The following is a 21626-nucleotide window of genomic DNA, read 5'->3' on the forward strand; positions in this document are numbered from 1 at the left end:
ACATAAATTGAGTGGCCACAAGGGCAGATCAGAACCTGGGAATTTTGAAGTGAGTAACTCACCTCCTGACTACCCAAAGCCTGTCCACCATCTAACTAGGCACAAGTCAGGAGTGTGATGGAACACACCCCACTTGCCTAGATGAGTGCAACTCCAACAACAGTCAAGAAGCTTGATACATTGCAGGACAAAGCAGCCCACCTAACTGACACCCCATTCACCACCTTAAATATTCACTCCCTCTACCATCAATACACAGTGGCAGCAGTGTGTACAATCTACAAGATGCACTGCAGGAACTCACTCCTTTCACAGCACCTTCCAAACCCATGACCACTACCACCTAGAAGGACAAGGGCAGCAGGTGCAATGGGAACACCACCACCTGGAAGATTCCCTCCAAGCCTCGCACCACCCTGACTTGAAATTATATTATCGTTCCTCCACTGGCACTGGCTCAAAATCCTGGAACTCCCTTCCTAACAGCATTGCGAGTGTACCTGCACCACAGGGACTACAGCGGTTCGAGAAGGCGGCTCACCACCACCTTCTCAAGGGAAATTAGGGATGGGCAATAAATGCTGGCCTAGCCAGAGACACCCACATCCTGTAAAAGAATAAGAAAAGATGTTGGGAATCTGAAATTTTTAAAAAATCAGATCTTGGGAGCTTAAGTAGCTCATCTTTCTCTCCCAGAGAAAAGGGGACTTTTGTGGATAGAAATGTTTTGAACATGTTCCAGCTCTGGTATAGCAGAAAGCAGCCAAACCCAAATCTAATTCTTCTCTGACCTAGATTCATTTAAATGCCACGGACATTACTGCAGAACTGGGACAAAGTGGACCGGCAACGGAGCGGCTTCACAAAGTTTATGCAATGCATACAATTTGCTTGCATATACAGACCATATAAAATATATCAATGCTTAGAAATTCATGTTACTAATTGAATATATGGGTACCTGAGAATCAATATCTATGGAATTAAAGCCCAGTGTAAGATTGGAGAGGGAAAGAGGGAGAGAAGGGGAGAAGCAACAAGCACTCACAGCCCTGCCAGCGAGAAACCCAGGCACGTTTGAGACTCCTGACCCACAACAAACCAGAACTTCTAGATGACCAGTGAGCAGGAAAGGGATTCAGCGGCAAGAGCCCACTGTCAAGTTCAGGACCCAGGGACTGGTTCCAAGCACTAATCCAAGTTCCAATCCTGGTTGGAGGATCAAAACTGGAGGCAAGCAACACGCACAGTATGAGGCCCAGAGAACCAATACTGCTCTCCCAAACCCACAAGGGAGGTTCAAAACATTTGTGCTTCAGCTGTGAGTCAGTATGTAGCATTCTTGCCTCTCGGACACAAGGTTCAGGGTTCAAGTCCCACTCCAGGGCTTGAACACACGAATCAAGGCTGACTCCAGTGCAGTACTAAACGGGTGCTGTACTGTTAGAGGTGTGATTTTCGAATGAGACACTAAACCGAGGCCACATTTGCCTACATGGGTGGATGTAAAAGATCCATGGCGCTATTTTGAAGGAAATCAGGAAGGAGCTGTCCCCGGTGTCCTGGCCAATATTTATCCCTCAAACAACATCACAAAGAATAGGTTATCCAGTCATTATCACATTGTTCTTTGAGTTTTCTGAGCGCAAATTGCTTGCGGCATTTCCCACATTATAACAGTGACTACATTTCAAAAGTAACTTAATGGCTGTGAAGCAGGTTGAGACATCTGGTGGTGGTGAAAAGCACTATATAAATGCAACTTTTTAAAATTAAAACATTGTACCTTGCTGGGTCTTCCCTGCCCCAGCTTCCATTTCGAAACAGCTATCCGTGCCACGGCCAGCTCCGAGTAACTCAAACACTGTGGTTCAGAGTGCTTCAGGGTCCAAAGTAACATATCAGACACTGCCAATAGCATCACATGCTCCCTGAGCTGTGGGGTGTACCTACACCACACTTTTTTTTTATTCATTCACAGGACGTGGGCTTCGCTGGCTGGGCCAACATTTATTGCCCATCCCTAGTTGCCCTTGAGAAGGTGGTGGTGGGCTGCCTTCTTGAACCGCTGCAGTCCATGTGGTGTAGGTACACCCACAGTGCTATTAGGAAGGTAGTTCCAGGATTTTGACCCAGCAACAGTGAAGGAATAGCAATAAATTTCCAAGTCAAGATGGTGAGTGGCTTGGAGGGGGACTTTCAGATAGTGGTGTTCCCATCTATCTGCTGCCCTTTTCCTTCTAGGTAGTAGCGGTCGTGAGTTTGGAAGGTGCGGTCTAAGGAGCCTTGGTGAATTCCTGCTGTGCATCTTGTAGATGATACACACTGCTGCTACTGTGCGTCGGTGGTGGAGGGAGTGAATGTTTGTGGATGTGGTGCCAATCAAGCAGACTGCTTTGTCCTGGACAGTGTCCAGCTTCTTCAGTGTTGTGGGGGCTGCAATCATCCAGGCAAGTGGGGAGTATTCCATCACGTTCCTGACTTGTGCCTTGTAGATGGTGGACAGGCTTTGGAGAGTCAGGAGGTGAGTTACTCATCGCACAATTCCTAGCCTCTGACCTGCTCTTGTAGTAGCCACAGTATTTATATGCCTAGTCCAGTTCAGTTTCTGGTCAATGGTAACCCTCAGGATGTTGATAGTGGGGGATTCAGTGATGGTCATGCCATTGAATGTCAAGGTGCGGTGGTTCGATTCTCTCTTGTTGGAGATGGTCCCTCTCCTGAAGGGCAGTCACTCTTACCTCACCTCTGCAATTCATGGACTGTAGTGGTTCAAGGAGGCAGCTCATCACCATCTTCTCAAGGGAAATTAGCGATGTGCAACAAATGCTTGCCTAGCCATTGACGCCAATACCCCGTGAAACAATTTTTAAAAACTCAAGTTAAAATAGGGGCCAATATGAGTAAGGAAGCAGGTTTTGTGGAGGGAGTTCAATTCAGGACTTAAGCATTGGACACATTTGTGCTTGGGAGTAATGCTAATCTGCTTTTTCGATTACTAAACCACCAGGAGTGTTTCAAGGCAGATACTCAATCAGTGGACAAGTAGTGTGCTCAATCACTCATGATTGCCCCACACATTGGATCCCCTTTTATTCTATGCTTGGTGAATAAAAATTTGAGTGAGTCCTGTCTGGACTGAAAGCCAGAATTTCTGTGGCCATTAACAGAGTGTTCAGGTGGGAGGGACAGGGGGAGTAAACCATTATCTTTTAAATGCAAACCCATATTGACAAGCCAGGTGTTCTGCATTACTTCATAGGCTCAGTTTTACACAAAGTTGCACACAATGTAAGGAGCATCTTTTATCTTGGTCGAAAACTTGCCGACAATCAAGTCTTATGGCTTTGAGTGCTCATCGCTCCCAAGATCGAACCCATTCATGTAAAACAAATTTTTTCTCTCTCCTCTCCCTAGGAAAGCTTGCTGGTACCAATGTCAAGAAAGCAGGTCTAGCAGATCGCCCCTTTCTGGGCTCGTAGCCTAATCAGGTAAAAGAATGTGAACTATTTTAATACAGCCCACAGTCTAATCCTGGATACATATTGAATCAGTCCAAGCCTCTGCTCCCCCTACACAGTAATTTCAAACTCTCTGCACCAAATTCTGACAGGTGGAGTGCTAACAGTGCTGTTCCTATCGTTCTCAAACATTACACCTGCTCATCAATTTGCTGCTTGTATGTCATTGTGTTCCCTGGATTCTACAGTCCAGACAGAAATTTGATTATTGAGTGCGTGGGCATCAGATCTGACTTCAGTGCTCTGGCCACATTAAACCAGGATTGACCCAAGCTAAGCCTGATTAGACTATATATTTTATTTTCCTCATATTCCCCCTTGATGCTTCTGATCCACATTTATTTTAATGTGCTTGGTTTATATAGGATCCTATTTACGAATAAAAAATATGCTTTAAATAATAGCAGAATTTGGCTTGCCTCAATGAGGCTAAACACAGAAAGAAATATGCTCATGGGAGAACTACTATGTAGAGATAGAATAAACAGAATCAAAACAAACATATTTAATACCCTCCCTCATGTTGTGTGGCACTACCACCTTGCTAAATGGGGTAGATTTCGAACAGATCTAGCAACTCAAGACTGGGCATCCACGAGGCACTGTGGGCCATCAACAGCAGCAGAATTGTACTCAAGCACAATCTATAACCTCATGGCCCAGCATATCCCCTACCCTACCATTACCACTAAGCCAGGGGATCAACCTTAATTCAATGAAGAATGCAGGAGGGCATGCCAGGAGCAGCACCAGACATACCTAAAAATGAAGTGTCAACCTGGTGAAGCTACAAATCAGGAATACTTGCATGCCAAACAGCATAAGCAGCAAGCAATTGACAGAGCTAAGTGATTCCACAACCAACAGATCAGATCTAAGCTCTGCAGTCCTGCCACATCCAGTCGTGAATGGTGGTGGACAATTAAACAACTCACTGGAGGAGGAGGCTCCACAAATATCCCCATCCTTAATGACGGAGGAGCCCAGCACATCAGTGCAAAGGATAAGGCTGAAGCATGCGCAACAATCTTCAGCCAGAAGTGCCAAGTGGACGATCCATCTTGGCCTCCTCCAAAGGTCCCAAGCATCACAGATGTCAGTCTTCAGCCAATTTGATTCACTCCACGTGATATCAAGAAACAGCAGAAGGCACCGGATACTGCAAACGCTATGGTCCCTGACAACATTCTAACAATAGGACTGAAGACTTGTGCTCCAGAACTTACCACACCCCTAGCCAAGCTGTTCCAGTACAGCTACAACACAGGCATCTACCCGGCCATGTGGAAAATTGCCCAGGTATGTCCTGTACGCAAAAAGCTGGACAAATTCAACCAAACCAATTACCGCTCCATCAGTCGACTGTCCATCATCAGTAAAGTGATAGAAGAGGTCATCAACTGTGCTATCAATTGCCACTTGCTTAGCAATAACCTGCTCACTGACGCTCAGTTAGGGTTCCGCCAGGGTTACTCAGCTTCTGACCTCATTACAGACTTGGTTCAAACATGGACAAAAGAGCTGAACTCCCGAGGTGAGGTGAGAGTGACCGCCCTTGACATCAAGGCAGGATTTGACCAAGTGTGGCATCAAGGAGTCCTAATCAATGGGAATCAGGGGGAAAACTCTCCACCAGTTGGAGTCATACCTAGCACAAAGGAAGATGGTTGTGGTTGTTGGAGGTCAATCATCTCAGTTCCAGGACATCACTGCAGGAGTGATGTATCCTCGATCCAACCATCTTCAGCTGCTTCATCAATGACCTTCCCTCCATCATAAGGTCAGAAGTGGGAATGTTCACTGATGATAGCACAATGTTCAGCACCATTCGCGACTCCTCAGTTACTGAAGCAGTCCATGTCCAAATGCAGCAAGACCTGGACAATATCCAAGCTTGGGCTGACATGTGGCTAGTAATATTCGTGCCACACATGTGCCAGGCCATGACCATCCCCAACAGAGAATCCAACCATCGCCCCCTTGACATTCAATGGCATTACCATCACTGAATTCCCGACTATCAACATTCTGGGGGTTACCATTGACCAGAAACTGAATTGGACCAGCTATATAAATATTGTGGTTACAAGAGCAGGTCAGAGGCTAGGAATTGTGCGACGAGTAACTCACCACCTGACTCCCAAAGCCTGTCCACCATCTGCAAGGCACAAGTCAGCAGTGTGATGGAATATTCTCCACTTGCCTGGATGAGTGCAGCTCCCACAACACTCATGAAGCTTGACACCATCCAGGACAAAGGAGTTTGCTTGATTGGCACCCCTTCCACAAACATTCATTCCCTCCACCACCCATGAACATCGGTAGCAGTGTGTATCATCTACAGGATGCACTGCAGAAACTCACCAAGGCTCCTTAGACAACACCTTCCAAACCCATGACCACTAGAAGGACAAGGGCAGCAGATACATGGAAACACCACCACCTGGAAGTTCCCCTCCAAGCCACTCACATAACTTGGAAACATATCACCGTTCCTTCACTGTCACTGGGTCAAAATCCTGGAACTCCCTCCCTAACAGCACTGTGGGTGTGCCTACACCACATGGACTGCAGCGGTTCAAGAAGACAGCTCACCACCACCTTCTCAAGGACAACTAGGGATGGGCAATAAATGCTGGCCCAGCCAGCGATGCCCACATCCTATACATAAATAAAAAAGTAACAACAACTTAACACTTCTGTGGGTCCCACCACCCACCCACTTCCTTCTCCAGGTTGTGTGTAATAATACCCTAATGAGCTTCTAACACTGCAGTCTGGTCAATGTAAATCACACGACACCCCAGATGGAAGTTTCAACCACAGTGATACTTCCCTCATCCCACTCCAGTTAACCTTGCATATAAGAATTTTATTCACTCTGCTGGCCAGTACTAATGCTCCCAAATTTTGTGTCTTCCGATGATTCACACCCTGCTAAACTCATTCATTTGGAACATGCTGCAGCAGTCTGCTCCCTGGGATTGCCATCTCGTGTACAAGTCATCCTTAGGGTGAGCCAATTTTCAAAATTCAAAAATTTGCATTGCGCAAGACAATACAAAATTTAGGCAATGGTTTGAAAGGTGCAATATCGGCTCAGTCACCAATTAAACCCCTCTTATTTTAGTTTCCATTGAGGTTAGTGAAATAGGGAGATGTGTTTAAAGGGCAGCCAGGTCAATATTGCCCAATTTACACTCTTGGCTAAATCAAAATTATCCCCAAAATATTTGGGATGAAAAGCAAGAGAATTTTTACTTAGCCTTATGGCTGTTAACTTCATCACTACACAATACCATTGTGAGCTGTAGTATCCATCCCACTGAAGTATTCGCTGAGGTTTGTGGCAATTACACAATGGCTACAAGTCAGAACCACAGACAATTACAGCAGAGGAAGAGGCCATTTGGCCCATCTAAGCAGTCCCTTTGCTAAAGTAATCCAAAACCAAATCTGACTGCTCTGGTTTCTCCCTAAGGCCACATTCATTTCTCTTGTTTCAAACATTTAGCCCATTTTCCCTTCAAAGAGTCAATGGTCTCTGCCTCAACCAATCCCTATGCTATGGTTCAACAACACTCTAGTTAAAAAGTTTTCCTAGCTTCTCTCTACGGACTGGGAGCTATCATAGGTCAAAAAGCTCAGGCGTCAAAGGGATTCGGTGTGAATTAGGATAAAGGCAACAGTGTTTTGGATAATTCCTCTCTCGGGCAATATTACCAAAAAACAAATGAATTAGGTCCTTCATCTGATTGTTGTTTATAGAGCACAGCTGGCATAAAATGATGACTGCTTACTTCAATTTACATAACAGTAACCACTGGTCTTCTTCCATGTGAAATGCTTTGAGATATTTCAAAAATGTGATTTAAATGCAAAGCTTCTTTCAAATAAAGTGCCATTTTAATGCCATGTTATGACACAGCAGTTGGTAAAGGCTGAGTTATTTAAAATCCCAGAGGTAAACTTTAAACAACTGTCATAACCTATATTTTCAATTGATATATCTGAGATGCAGCTCTGAATTCAGGAATAAAACCACCAAGCCTCCAGAGGTTTTTATATAAATTACATTAAACATTTGTTAATTTGACAAGGAATTAAATGCATACACATCTACAAATTACTACCATAATACCTTTTAAACAAATCCCCAAGTTAACCACTCCTAGGTAAATCTTCATCAAGGCATAATCAATAGACTTAAACAAGCACCAGGCAAAGCACATTTTATCTTACAAGTTCAAAATGAGGTTCTTTCCAATTTGTTTTCTTCACACAGCTGCAGGCTTAAAGGCGGCTTAGATCTCACATGCCTCTAACCTACCCACACAAAACTCTTTTTCTGTATATACCTAGCCTTCCCTTTGATTGCAAATTCTCATTGTATCACCAGGCCCTTTGAGCTTCACCTCTTCTAACAATAAAACCTCTTTCATAGTTCCAATTGGTACTAAAAACATATTGCTTGGTGTCTCCTAGCTAGTTGCAAGATTTCACCCCCAGTCTTTGAATGGTTTATTCAACAAAATGCATATGTACCCTCTATCTTACTGTTTAACATCTCAAAACTACTGTTCATCAAAGCACCCAGACTAGCTGGCTTTAATCCAATTAAAAGGCACACACACTCACACCCACAGACCCTACTATAAATCCAATTTAAAATAACTTACAATAACATTATAGACATTAATATCTTCATGACATGCATCAACAAATTATTGATGCCTTCTATTCTGCTCATCAAGCATACTGTGTGAGTTTATTGAAAACAAAAAGTAATGTCAAGCCCCTAGATTAACTGCCCACAGGATATTTCCATTTATCGTGGCTTGATAAGGTCATTCTTTCTTCTCTCTCCATTCTCCATGTACTGTAATCAATACTTAAGTTGCAGTTTCAAAAAAAAAATAATTTGATGCTTAAGGCATTTAACAGGAAGATGGTGATGTAGTAGTGGTGATGTCACTGGACTAATAATTCAGAGGCCCAGGTTAATGTTCTGGGGATAAAAGCAAAATACTGTAGATGCTGGAAATCTGAAACAAAAACAAAAATAGCTGGAAAAACTCAAAAGGTCTGACAGCATCTGTGGCAAGGAAGACAGAGTTAACGTTTCGAGTCCGTATGACTCTTCATCAGAACCCATGTTCTGGGGACATGGGTTCAAATCCCACCATGGCAACTGGTGGAATTTAAATTCAATTAATGAATCGGGAATATAAGCTAGTCTCAGTGATAATCTAACCATTTCATATCCATGAAACGATCGTTGATTGTTGTAAAAGCCCATCTGGTTCACTAATGTCCTTCAGGGAAAGAAATCTGCCATCCTTATTTGGTCTGGCCTACATGTGACTCCAGACCCACAGCAATGTGGCTGACTCTTAACTGCCCTCTGAAATGGCCTAGCAAGCCACTCAGTTCAAGGGCAATTAGGAATTAGGGATGGGCAACACATGCTGGCATTGCCAGCAACACACATCCTATGAAGAATAACACTACTTAAAGCCTACCTCTTTTGTCAGGTTTTTGGACAACTGTCCTAATATCTCCAATTGTGCTTAGTGTCACACTTTGTCTGATTACACTCCTGTGAAACGTCTTGAGACCTTTTACCAGCCTAAAGATGCTCCGTTAAATGCATGTTATTCAATTTGTCGATGTATTCATCAACAACTCCCCCATCAGAAATATATTTGTATAACCGTACCTATTTAAAATCAATCATGCCAGTAGATTGCTCAGATTGTTACCATAGGAGCTTAAGGTATTTGCAGCTGAACCGAATTAAAGTATTCCCCATTAATACATTATAGCAGTGATTTCACTTCAAAAATACTTAATTAGCTGTGAAGTGCTTTGAGATGCCAGGAAAGATAACTGTCTATGGTATATGCAAACTTTCTCTTTAGTTCCAGAAAACTGGCTGATCAATTGACTCACCAAAAGCACAATAATAAATATATCAATAGAATGGTATTACTGGGGAACACTTTAACAAAGTATATAAGATTTTTATTCAACTTTGAAGATTGCAATGCTGTACATGCTTGGCAAGGGTAACCTTTGTAGTTTATACAAATATAAGGAGCGCAGATATCTTCTAATCACTTGGATGATGTTATTTATTAAAACATATGATTTCAGTTCTCTTTTGCAGTAAACTAGTTTTAACCTCTGGAGATCGATCTTCATTGAGTCATTTTGTAATCATGTCTCCACCAGACCCATTGTCAATTATTTTTTACTAAAATTTCTCAGGCATTTTGCATTTATTAGTCTGCCATTGGAGTACCTTAAGCATAATTTTTTTTTGTAATGTGAGGAAACACAGCAGCCACCTTGCGCACAACAAGCTCCCACAAAACCCAGCAAATAAATAATCAACCAGTCTTTTCTAATAGTGTTGGTTGAGGGTAATATTTAACCAGGATGCTATGAAAACTCTCCTGCCACTCTTCAGATAGGACCTTGGAATATTTTATAGCCACTCAAGAGAGCAATGTCTTCTCTGAAAGGCAGCACCTTCAACAGCTCAATATGGAACTCCGTCAGCACTGCATTAGAGTGTCAATTGGGATAATATGCTCAAATCCTGGATTAGATCTTGAACCCCTGACCTTCTGTCTCAGAGGCCAGAGTGCTGCCGACTGAGCCAAGGCTGATAACTTTAATTCTAAATCTCATGAGCAAGAAAGAGGCGGGCTTGCATTTATGTAGTGCCATTCACATCCTGTGGATGTCCCAAATTACTACACAGCTCACCACCACCTTTTCAAGGGCAACTAGGGATGGGCAATAAACACCAGCCTAGCCAGCAACGCCCACATCCCATAAACAAATTTTAAAAAGTTCAATTTGTTTTGACACAACAGAAACCCCTCCTTAGGAAGACACTCACTAATGTGATCAATATAGCTAAATAGAACAGTCACGAGTAATATATCAACAGTGCCCTGACTGCTGTCTTTAAAGAGAGCCAAAATGGGAAGTTTAAATGACAGTGTTGGGCTGCATTCCTGAAGACACTTGAAATGTGGCTGGCCTTTACAATTTCAAAAAGTTTAAAAGCCAAATTAAGCCACGTGTACATAAGACATCAACAAACATAAATCCCAGACAAATTATTTTGTCCCAGGATGAAAGGGTTCACAGGATATGTGTATGAAATAAGCTGAAAACCCCAGGGCTATGTCACATAATCCAAGACTTGGTGATTTTAAAAACACTGTTGAATGGTGGAATGTATGTGGCTAACTCTGACAAAGTTTAAGAAAAAACACAGAAATCTCAAATAAAACCCAAATCTGTACATCTATTTTCTGCCACATTCCAGGGCCACGGAGCCTTCTGCACTTTGTCAGATACCATCCTCCTCTCTCCCGATTCTGATAATGTGTTGCAACTACGTACACATCCTCTCTGCACTTTTCTTGTTTCTGTATTCTCTCTTCTCATCACCTCCTTTTGCCTTGGACCATCATCACTTCTATCATTTAATCACCTTCTCTCCACTGCCCAATCACCTGTTTATTAACTGTTCGGCCATAACATCTCCCAGCTCTGATCAAATCCAACCCCTAAATGTTAACCCTTTCTGTTTGACACTCCACAGATGTTGTCTGACCGCCTGCGTGTTTCTAACATCTCTTTTGAATGCAAAAAACCCCTCAATCTTCATACGTTCTCTCTGTTAAGTATCTATCTAGTTCCCATGTTGAATTTGACAACACTATCCTCCTCCATTGCCTCCCAGGCACTCTTGCATAAAATAGTCCAATATGTTCACTTTCTGTATTCACAACTCCAAGCACTTGTGGTGGCAGAGGTGAAAACATAGACTCATTTAAAGGGAAGATACTTAATCACATGAGGGAGAAAGCAGTAGAAATCTGTGTTGGTGGGGCAAGATGAAGTGGGTGAAATGTTAATGGTATGTTAATTATATTGTTAAGACACACAGGTGAAGGGCATTATTCAATTAAGTACTCTGCGCGCATAAAATTGTGGACTCATCCCTCGTTTTCTTTCATTTAATTATTTGATTGCTCAACAGCATAAAATTGTGGACTCCCTGGAGAGGGAGCACACAATGTCCACTGGTTAGCTTGAGGCCTTCCACACCGTGGGGGCTGGAGTGCTTCATCAGCCCCCACAACATTTTAATTTGATTAGGTTAAATTTCCTTTAACATTCTGTCTTTTGTTACAGTGTTCCTTTAAGGGGCTATCACCTTAATTTAACTTGTTAATTTGATAAATTAGTCCACTTTATTTTACCGTTACCAAAAGAGTAGAAATAGAGCACAGCGGGGACACTAGGGTGAGGGGAGAGCTGTGAGACTGGACAAAGTCAATAAATTATCTCAGTAAAGAAAAGCTCCATGTCTTGGTTTTGACTTCACCAACCGGCTTGGATTCTAATAACAGGAAGGAGACTCATGTGGAGCATAAACACTGGCATGGAGCACTTGGGCTGAATGGCCTGTTTCTGTACTGTAAAATTCCATGTAGGTCTAATCTTCATTGCAAAATTAATGACAAATATATTATTGGGGTTCAATTGATCTACACCTGTTAGATTGGACAATTCAATAAAATTTCCCATACAATTTATCTTTGCCACTCAGTATTCCTAGTTTCCATGCCTCCTCTCATGCTCATCAATTTAGTTGTTCTTCACTCTAACCTCCCCAATGCTAGATGCACTGAAAATATTTTTTCAGGACCAGACCTGTGCTCTCCCAAATTCATCAAGACTTCCTGAGGGAGCATTTTTTTCTCTCTGTCTCTCGCAACATACCTCAATATAACTATTTTGCATTTGTGTTCACAATATCATTGCTGTAAAAGGAAACAATTTCCATTCATTCTACTCCCCTCCCCCTCATCACCCTACATCATGGATTTCAAATGAAGCATTACCCAGTTAAATAACAGAGCACAGCATTATTTACCCTGGCCAACGTACATTACCCCAGCCTCAGAGGAGCACACAACTGCAATAGATTAACTTCTCCCATTTAGCAACCACCTTTGTGACCTTTCTGAACCAGGCTGGTAATTGATTGCCAGTTTGGAGTCACAGGTTTTGACCAAAGTAAGAACAAGGGAGGTACAGGTAATGCTCAATGTAATATCACCTAGCATTTCTAAAGCTATCAATAAAAGTAATTTTCTTCTCACATCAGCCACAGAATCTCCAGTTTCCCTTGCACCTTTGTACATGGTTAGTCAGAAGTTACATACTGCAAAGTGGGCTCTTGGAACTGGGATGATTTGGTTTGAGGTTTACAAGAGATTCACTGCCCCCCTCCCCCCTGCCTCATCCACCGCCCCTTTAGATGTGCAGAAAGTATTCTGCTGCTGCAAGCTGTAACGCTTACCCTCTCATCTCAAAATCGAGCCTCGAGTCTAAAACATGCCATCAGAGGTGGGAAGGAGGAAAGTGGGGATATAAGCCAATGTGAAAAAATACAACTCTGTCAAATAATATCCCCTCCCCCGTGTAGAACAATGAACGCTCCCCCTCCTCCATCTAGAACTGTAAACACTCTCCCTCCTCAACTAGAACAGTAAACATTCCCCCTCCCCATCTAGAACAGAAAGCACCCCTTCACCATCTAGAAAAGTAACCACTCTTCCTGCCCCATATAGAAAAGTAAATACTCCCCTTCCCATCTAGAACAGTCAACACCCCCCCCCCCATCTAGAACAGTAAACACACACACCCGTATAGAGCAGTAAACACTACCCCCTCCCCATCTAGAACAGTAAATACTCCACTCCTCATCCAGAACAGTGACCAGTCCCCCATCACCCATATAAAACAGTAACCACCTTCCCCCCATCTAGAACAGTGAACACTCCCCCCACCCCACCCAGAACAGTGAACACTCCCCCTCCCAATCCAGAACAGAAAGCACCCCTTCGCCATCTAGAAAAGTAACCACTCCCCCTGCCCTATATAGAAAAGTAAACACTCCCTTTCCCATCTAGAACAGTAAATACTCCACCCCTCATCCAGAACAGTGACCAGTTCCCCATCACCCATATAAAACAGTAACCACCTTCCCCCATCTAGAGCAGTAAACACTTCTTTTCCCCATCTAGAACAGTGAACACTTCCCCTGCCCCACCCATAACAGTAAACACTCCCCCTCCCTATCAAGAGCAGTAAACACTTCTCTTCCCCATCTAGAACAGTGAACACTTCCCCTGCCCCACCCATGACAGTAAACACTCCCCCTCCCTATCAAAAGCAGTAAACACTCTTCCCTTCTAGAACAGTGAACACTCCCCCCACCCCACCCAGAACAGTGAACACTCCCTCACCCCTTCCAGGATAGTGAACACTCCCCCTCCCCATCCAGGATAGTGAACACTCCCCCTCCCCATCTAGAACTGTAAACACTCCGCTTCCCCATCTAGAACAGTGAACATTTCCCTTGCCCCGTCCAGAACAGTAAATACTCCCACTGCCCCATCCAGAATAGTGAACAGTTCTAACCACCCGATCTGAAATAATGAACCCTCCGCTTCCCCTTACCTAGCACATTAAGCATGATCATCACTTGCAATGGAACAGTAAACACTAACCCCTGGTCTGCAGCTGCAACCACCACCCTTGTGATTTAGAATGGAGATCTCCTTATGTAGAGTAGCAGCTTACTCCTGATGTAGAGCAGTGACATGTGCCTGATCAGAATAATACAGCTGATCTAGAAAGCAGCCCATCCCTGATCTGAAACACAACCCCCCCGCCCCCCCACCCCCCCCCCCCCCCCCACCATGAGCTGGAACACATGAGCCCCTGATCTGAGATATATGAGTTAGAAGCAGGTGTAGACCACTCAGCTCCTTAAGCCTGCTCCAAACACTCCACTCCTCCTGATCTGGAACACCCACAGCCTCATGATGTGGAACAGCAGCCCCCACCCACCTCCGCCCCCCCGCCCCCAACCACCCTCCCACATACACACACACACACACACAAACTTGGAACACTAATGCCCTCCTGATCTGAGACACTAACCCTTTCCTGGTATGGAACGCTAGCCTCTTCCTGATCTGGGACACTAACCTCTTCCTAAACTGGAATACTAACCCCCACCCCCGTTAAGTGGAAAACTAACACATTCTGATCTGGGACACCAACCCCCCTCCCCTCCTGATCTGGGACACTCACCCACCCCTGCTGACCTGGGACACTATCCCCACCTCCCCCCACCCCCCCTTCCTGATCTGGGACACTAACCCATTCCCGATTTGGGACGCTAACCACGCCCCCCCCCCACCCCCCGCCCTTCCAGAACTAGCACACCACATACTTCCTCCTCCCTGCTGTTGACAGGGCTGCGTGTTTGTCACTATAAGCGAGGCTGCATGTTTACCCGCTCAGTCACCAATCAGTTGAGCCTCTCTCACGCGGGTTACAGTGTATCGGATCCTGGGACTGGTTCCCAGCCGCTGGCCGCATTGTCACTCTATCCATCGGCTGCTTTGTATCTTTGTCTTGTTACTGAGGCGATGTCTCTGACCCTCTCGTTTCTTCTCCGAGCACCGCTCTCTCCCCTGTCCAGTACCTACCCGCGCAGTCGCACACCTCCCTTACACACGCCCCCACCGCCACCGTGCCCGCGCATCTGTTCGTGCCCGGGCGCGCACTTGAACCTGCGCGTGTGCACCGGCCAATGTGCACAAGCGCAGGCACTGGAGAGTAACCCGCATCTTTCGCAGCGTTAACCGGCCTGATTTTGATTCTGTGCCAGTGGCTGGGTTTTAAATGAGTTAAAAATTCGCCAATGTTGTTTCCAGGGTATTTTCAAGCTTTCTACCTAGGATGTTATTTGCTGACAGAGTTGGAACTCATTTAAAAATAGTTTCCAGGATGACAGTTGTAAATATACAGTGCCTAATATAAAGTTTATTGTGTCACTACTGATCTTTGCAAATGGGAGAAAGAATACAAGAAATAGAGTCCTGAATTAGAAAGAGTGGAAAGCCAGATGGAGTTGGGTTTAACTATTTTGGGCTGGGTACAACTGTTTTTGCTGATTCTATCCTGCGGAGGTGCAGCTCATTTGGTGTTAAACTGATTTGCCTTCAATTGCAAAATGGGGTGCAAAGGCAAAGGGACCAGGGGTTTAAAGAGCACTATTCATCAAAGATAGCAGGCCAGGTTAAGAAACTGGTTGATAAAGCATACGGCATCGTGGGCTTTATAAATAGAGGCTCAGAGTACAAGGAAAAACAAGGGAAGTATGGTAACCTTTATAAACACTGGTTCAGCCTCAACAGAAGTATTGTGTCTTATTGTGGGTATCACATTTCAGGAAAGATGTGAAAACATCTTGAAGGTGTTGGGTTTAATAAGTAATCTTAAAATCATAGAATGGTTAAAGCGCTAACTGAGGCTATTTGGTTCACTGAGTCTGTGCTGACTCTCTGCAAGAATAACTCAGCTGGTTCACTCCCCACCCTTTTTTCTTTATGGCCCTGAAATGTTTGTTGCCCTACAGGTAATGATTCAATTCTCTTTTGAAAGCCAAGATCAGATCTGCTCCACCACCCTTTCAGGCAGTGCATTCCAGTTCCTAACCACACACTGACTTAAACTGTTGCTTCCTCATTACAAAAACAAAAACAAAAATACCTGGAAAAACTCAGCAGGTCAGGCAGCATCAGTGGAGAGGGGCACAGTTGACGTTTCAAGTCCGCATGACTCTTCAACAGAATTAAGTAAAAATAGAGAAGGGGTGATATATAAACTAGTTTAAGGGGGGCAGTTTGGGACAAGTAGAGCTGGGTGGAGGGCCAGTGATAGGTGGGGATAACCAAAAGACGTCACAGACAAAAGGACAAAGAGCTGTTGAAGGTGGTGATATTATCTAAAGGAATATGCTAAATAAGGGTAGAAAGCAGGACGAGCAAGTTACAGATAACCCTAGTGGGGGTGGGGTGGGGTGAAGGAATCGAAAGGCTAAAAGGTAGAGATAAAACAATGCAATATCTTTCCAATTTCCTTTCCTCTCCTTTGTAGCCCACTCTCCAACCTTTATATATCTATAGATACAGGCATACATCATCTCTCTCCATATTTAGTATAATTGAACCTCACTTCCTTCCTCTATATAAATAACTATATTTGATAATTCTGCCCTGCATAGGTACAGCTCATCTTTCTTGTGTTAAACTGATTGGCCATTGAATCTAAAAGGGGGTGCAGGAGAAAAGGGACCAGGGGATTAATGAGCACAAATCATCAAAGACAGGTTAAGAAAATGGTTGATGAAGCATATGGCACCCTGGACTTTATAATTAGCGGATTAGAGTACAAAGGCAAAGCAGTTATGGTAAACCTAAACTGAAGTATTGTGTCTAATTGCAGATAGGTATGAAGGCATTAAACCCTGAAAGGAGCAACAATAGACAGCATACACTATACAGTGTATCAAGGGGGAAGAAACATAAGGGAAAGTGAGGGGATCGAATCACAACTAATGTGGTACAGACATTTCTTCGGTCCAACATGTTATGGACTCCATGCTATGTAGAGTACTTCCTTTCTCTACTGTAGCCTAGAAATTGTTGCAAGTGATAGTGTTGTATGAAGACAGTCTAGTCAAGCTCTTTCCCCTCTTACAGAAGCTGTAACCCATTTAAAATTTTAATGGATTAAATGGCTCAATTAAAAAGCAGAGAATGGAATTTGATATAAACACATTCACCAGTCACATGATAATATCACTGAGAGTCATTTTTGGTTCTTGTGGGTAACTGAGATAACATTCAAGGCATTGGAGAGTTTGAGCCTCTCAGGTGGGTGACTGTAGAAAATGATTTAATTTAGGATTACTTGGCAATCGCCCCTAGTAAAGTCCTGCATGGAAAATTGTTAAGTTAAACAAGGCTAACTTCATTTTGATTGACGGATGAGCTGAAAGAAATGAACAGAGAAACACTGTAAAAGGACAGCACAGTCAAGGAAAAAGGAAACTTTTTTTAAACTACAATGGTAAATGGACATGGACGTACTCATAAAAAATAAACAGTCTCCAAAATTTATAAATTGCACAATTCAAATGGGAATAAGAAAGAAAACTAAAAGCTACACAAAGGAAAGAAGGAACTCAAGGGGTACAGAGATGTACTTAAACAGTTTAAATGGGTGCTAGAGTTGGAAATGGATGAACATATAGCACAAGATGTTTAAGTATAATCCTGTAGCATTTTACCAGTGTGTCATTTAAAGAGGACAGAGAGAGGAAGTTAAAATTCTAAAGGATACAAATGATACTGAATATTATGTCAGGGGCCACACTTTCTTTCCTGCTAGGACAAATTGAATGTTCATAATTCTGTACAAGCAGAATAAAAATTCTTTTGGGGGACACAGTGACATTAATAGAGTATCATGTGAAAGAGACAAGCACAGTTGTTCTCTTACCTGTTTGTCCCGAGCTTGTTGCTGAAGGGTGCAAGCTGAGGTTTCCAGATACAATTCTTGAGCTGCTTTTATCACTTCTGCACCAATGCCTGCTCCAGTGGCTGTATGTATCAACACAAATCTGTTTGTACCTCCCCCTAGAAGCTACTGGTAGATGCAACAATTTTAAAGGTATAGCTCATTCTGTGGAAATTGTTTTCTGAACATCATGATTTATAATTTCCATTAATGTCTTCCTATGTTCTGATTGCTGCATTCCCTTGATAATCAATTATAATTTGTTGCTATTTTATCTAAATGGAATTTGAGTCTGTTGCATGCAAATGTGACACAGAAATTGGTATCTATGCAGGAAGTAGACCTAAATCAGTAGACAGGCAAGGATAGACGCAATATTTTTTACATGTGTGATTAAAGCCAAGCCATTAATTCTCCTTTGAAAGGCTGCTGCAGGCCCCACACCAGTTAATTAAAATAAATGCCAAAAAATGACAACTCCTAATCTAAAAGAGCAAAACACCTACATTATAGATCACATCGCATATTGTTCCTGCTCATTTAAGGACATAAGAACAGAAGAACATAAGAAATAGGAGCAGGAGTAGGACATTATACCCCTTGAGCCTGCTCCACCATTTACTAAGATCATGGCAGATCCCCAACCTCAACTTCACTTTCCCACCTGATTCACATATCCCTTGATTCCTTTAGTGTCCAAAAAGTTTTAAATCCATGAATATCCCAGACGGCCTCTGCCAATTAGTCTTGAGTGGCCATAACCACCTCTGGGAAAATGACAACTTAATCCACACCCACTGAGTAGAGAATTCCAAAGATTCACAAGCCCCTGAGTAAAAATGTTTCTCCTCACCTTGGTTCTAAGTGGTTTCTCCCTTCGTGTGAAATTGTGTCACCTGGTTCTAGACTCCCCAACCAAGGGAAACAATTTACCTGCATCTACCGTGCCTATCCTTTTAAGTATTTTATAGGTTTCAATAAGATCACCTCTCATTCTTTGAAACTCTAGATAATAGAGGCCCAGTTTCCCCAATCTCTCTTCATAGGACAATCCCACCATCCCAGGAACAAGTCTGGTGAACCTCTGTTGCATTCCCTCTTGGGCAATAATATCCTTCCTAAGGCAAAGGGACCAAAACTGCACACAGTAAGCCAGGTGTGGTCTGACCAATGTTCCATACAATTGACGCAACACTTCCCTACTCCTGTACTCAAATCCTCTTGAAAGGCTAACATACCATTCACCTTCCTAACTGCCTGCTGCACCTGCATGTTAGCTTTTTCGGTGACTTATTGATGAGGACATCTACACTTTCTAATCTCTTACCATTTAAGAAATACTATGCACATCTGTTCCTCCTACCAAAGTGGATAACATCACATTTTTCCACATTATATTCCATCTGCCATGTTCTTGCCCACTCACTAAGTCTGTCCAAACCCTCTTGAAGCCACATTGCATCTTCCTCACAACACACATTCCCACCGAGCTTTGTGTCAGCTGCACATTTGAAAATATTACATTTGGAGCCATATCCAAATCATTGATATATATTGTGAACAGCTGGGGCCCAAGCACTGATCTTTGTAGTACCCCACTGGTCACAGCCTGCCAAGGCGAGAATGACCCATTTATTCCTACTCCCTAGGTAGAGGGATGGTCCTTTGACTGGAAGTCTGTTTCCAGTGGGGTTCCACAAGGCTCGATACTGGGGTCCTTGCTGTTTGTGGTGTACACAAATGATTTGAACTCAAATGTAGAGGGTATGATCAAGAAGTTCATGGATGACTCGAAAATTGGTAGGGTGGCAAATGGTGAGGAGGATGTCCATAAACTGCAGGAGGATATCAATGGACTGGTCAGGTGGCAGAGTATTGGCAATTAGAATTCAACCCGGAGAAGTACGAGGGTTAACAAGGCAAGGTATTACACTATGAATGGTAGGACCCTGGAAAGTACTGAAGATCAGAGGGACTTTATCCACAGATCCCTGAAGGTAGCAGGGCAGGTAGATAAGGTGGTTAAGAAGGATACTTGCCTTTATTAGCCGAGGCATAGAATACAAGAGCAGGGAGGTTATGCTGGAACTGTATCAAACACTGGTTAGATCACAACTGGAGTACTATGTGCAGTTCTGGTCACCACATTATAGGAGGGATGTGACTGCACTGGAGAGGGTGCAGAGGACATTTGCCTAGGCTGGAGGGTCTGAACTATGAGGAAAGATTGGATAGGCTGGGGTTGTTTTCCCTGGAGCAGCAAAGGTTGAGAGGGGACCTGATAGAGGTGTATAAGGTTATGAAGGGCATAGATAGGGTGGATACAAAGGCACTTTTTCCATTAGTAGAGGGGTCAATAACCAGGGGGCATTGATTTAAGGTAAGAAGTAGAAGGCTAAGAGGGGAGTTGAGGAGAAATGTTTTCACCCAGAAGGTGGTGGGAGTCTGGAACACACTGCCTGAAAGAGTGGTTGAGTCAGAAAATTGTGTAATGTTTAAGAAGTACTTAGGTATTTACTTGCATTGCCATAGCCTCCAGGACTATGGGCCAAGCGCTGGAAAATGGGATTAGTGTTGTCAGGTCTTTGTTGACCTGCACGGACGTGATGGGCCAAATGGCCTTCTTCTGTGCTGTAAACATCTATGAGTCTATCAAGGTCCTCACAGACTTTGAAAATAGAGTCATCCAGCTGGCCAACAACAGTCTGGACCGTTCCTGTGCTGACGGTGAGGTCGGTGGTGCTCAACCAAGTGAGGATCCAGCTGTGCAACATCCATCAGACAACCATGCTGTGAGTTCCCCTAATCTGCAGCCCCCTGCCATGCAATAATTTTCTCTCTTTGCTTTCACAGGCACATCTGGGAAGCAGCCAAGGGATATCTACAACCCAAGTGCTCGACTCAAGCCTCAAGCCCTAAGGACACCTCAGAAGAGGAATCTGATGACACCCTAACTGAAGACCTGTCTCAGCACTCACCCATACCCTCCACCAGTGCAGTGACACACACCTCGGTGGGACCTAGTTCTAGAGTAGCCTCGGGGCTCACAATCTGGTGAGCACATCTCACTGTCAGATCCACAGCAGACTGAGGCAGGGACTTCCCAGGTTTCCGGCACTCAGAGGACTGTTGGAGGCCAGAAATCTGCTGAGTCCAAGTCAATGAGTAGTCTCTGGACTCGGTCATATCTCAGTTGCTGCAGCTGCAAAGGCAAGTTTGGGGACATCAGGAAAGGATATCTGCTGCACTCATCAGACTGCAAGGTATGATGGAGGATTCCGTCCGCCTTCAGTCTGAAGCGTTGGCACCGGCATGCCAACACACCAAGGTCAACGCTGGTAGGATAGTGACCGTGATGGAGACCTTGGTCCAGGACATTGGACTTGCACTGCTGCAGGAGCCGCACTCCATCGCTGAGCCACTTGCTGGCATCCATCAGTATAAACGCGATGGGGGTGGGTGGGGGGGGGGGGGGGGGGTGGTTAGCGTGGCATCTTGAGCTCATTCCAGTTGCCCCTTCCTCTCAAAGAGTCAATCAGGGCCCCTCGGGAACTCATAGGGAACAGGATCAGCAGGTGCACACCCTGGGGCCATCCACCCAAAGGAATCCGAGAATGTCTGTCCCATCCG

The 21626-nt window shown here is 44.0% G+C and overlaps 1 protein-coding gene across 3 annotated transcripts in view; it reads right to left on the reverse strand.

The window, feature by feature from the left end:
- Positions 1–15142, reverse strand: part of LOC121280899 (alpha-N-acetylgalactosaminide alpha-2,6-sialyltransferase 6-like) — a 52874-nt gene extending 37732 nt beyond the window's left edge. For 2 of the 3 annotated variants that reach the window (XM_041193273.1, XM_041193271.1), the window contains exon 1: positions 14923–15142. The gene's annotated coding sequence lies outside the window, so the exon portion shown is untranslated. Of the gene's footprint in view, positions 1–14859 lie in introns of all 3 variants that reach the window. The other variant, XM_041193272.1, reaches the window with a different exon arrangement.
- Between the last annotated feature and the right edge of the window lie 6484 nt (positions 15143–21626).

This window comes from Carcharodon carcharias, chromosome 8 (assembly GCF_017639515.1).
Source record: "Carcharodon carcharias isolate sCarCar2 chromosome 8, sCarCar2.pri, whole genome shotgun sequence".
NCBI lineage: Eukaryota > Metazoa > Chordata > Chondrichthyes > Lamniformes > Lamnidae > Carcharodon > Carcharodon carcharias.